A 1,537-nucleotide genomic window follows, 5' to 3' on the forward strand; every position below is an offset into this window, starting at 1 on the left:
AGTAGGTGCTCAGTTCCTGCAGTCAGTATGCAGTAGGTGCTCAGTTCCTGCAGTCAGTATGCAGTAGGTGCTCAGTTCCCGCAGTCAGTATGCAGTAGGTGATCAGTTCCTGCAGTCAGTATGCAGTAGGCGCTCAGTTCCTGCAGTCAGTAGGTGTTCAGTCCCTTCAGTTAGTCACTCAGTCCCACTTGGCAGCCCCACTCTCAGCCCTTTTCTCTGCTCTTCTCCTGTTCACAGTCTGGAAGTTTTGGAAGTTTTTTTCCCTAAGTTGCTGCAGCAGCTGCTGGTGACGTTAGAGGGAGGTTCAGCTTTTATCTGGGGGCAGAGAGCAGCTAGTATTATCCTGGAAAGGACTGTGTGTACCCAGAACCCCGGGGTGGTACCTGGGAAGGGCACAGAGCCTAGCAGTACACAATGTGCCCTTTTCCTGTCACCCCCAGATTGTGTACTCATCATTAATTATTATCCAGGATGGGCAGAGGATGGGGGCTGTGTGGTTACATAATCCTCTGTAAATGTATTTCCCGCAGCTCTCGGGGGTCTTGGAATTTTTGTAGTCTGTGATATTTAGGGCTCAGCAAATATTCAACAAAATTCAAGCTAGACATTTGGGTCGATATACTAATAGTAACCAAATGATCATGGAATTATTTATTTATTAATTTTGGGAAAGGGAAGGGGTTCTGTCTATGTGCTGCTAGAATTTCTAAATGCATGTACCATGTTGGAATAAAACTGCATCCTATGCTATCCAATGCTGGATCCAACCTACAAACAAGTCTGTGAACTCCATCACTAGCTTCCTTTAAAGTTTGGCCACCTGGACTGGCTGCACATGTGCACACGAGATATTGCGTCTCAGCATGCCAAATACATACTGCGCTACACATTTTGGATCAATTTATAATGTAAAGTAATTGGTAAGAGGATTTTACTACAGTAATAAAAAGCCTTGCTGCTTTTTTTTTCTCAAAGAAGAAGAAATCTGCATTTATTTTGCCTTTCCTGGTTCATCCTTCTCCCCTCTCAACAACATGCCAAGTAATCCTCTTCATTTTTAATACTTTATTTTAAACTCAGCCATCACTAGGTCAACATTCTTCTCTCTGCAATGCAGGCAGATCATTGTTAGTGAGAGGAGCCAATAGGATGAAGTAGAAAGCTTGCTAAAAACATCAAGGTACCCTGCCCTAGGACTCTTCTCAAGAGCCCCTTGAAGAACCAATAGTTCTGATTCAAGCAGTAGGCTGACTCTTGGGACAAGTTATGCAAACATCAAAATGCTTTGGGTGGTGGATATCAGGAACGGGCTATACTTGCATGCAGACTGCCCTAGGTCACACCTACCTGCAATGCTGAGCCTTTGATTGAAATGATTCAATGAAATCTAGTGAATTAAAGGAATGGCCCAAGGACTGGGGAGAATAGGGCTAGGTGATGCCAGAGATCCTCCAGCCAGGAATTAGGACAGGCTCTGACTTTTTGCAACTTCTATTGAACTCTATTAGAAGGTAATGGTGTCCAGTAAAATTAGAGT

Source organism: Pyxicephalus adspersus, chromosome 2 (genome assembly GCF_032062135.1).
Source record: "Pyxicephalus adspersus chromosome 2, UCB_Pads_2.0, whole genome shotgun sequence".
Taxonomy (NCBI): domain Eukaryota; kingdom Metazoa; phylum Chordata; class Amphibia; order Anura; family Pyxicephalidae; genus Pyxicephalus; species Pyxicephalus adspersus.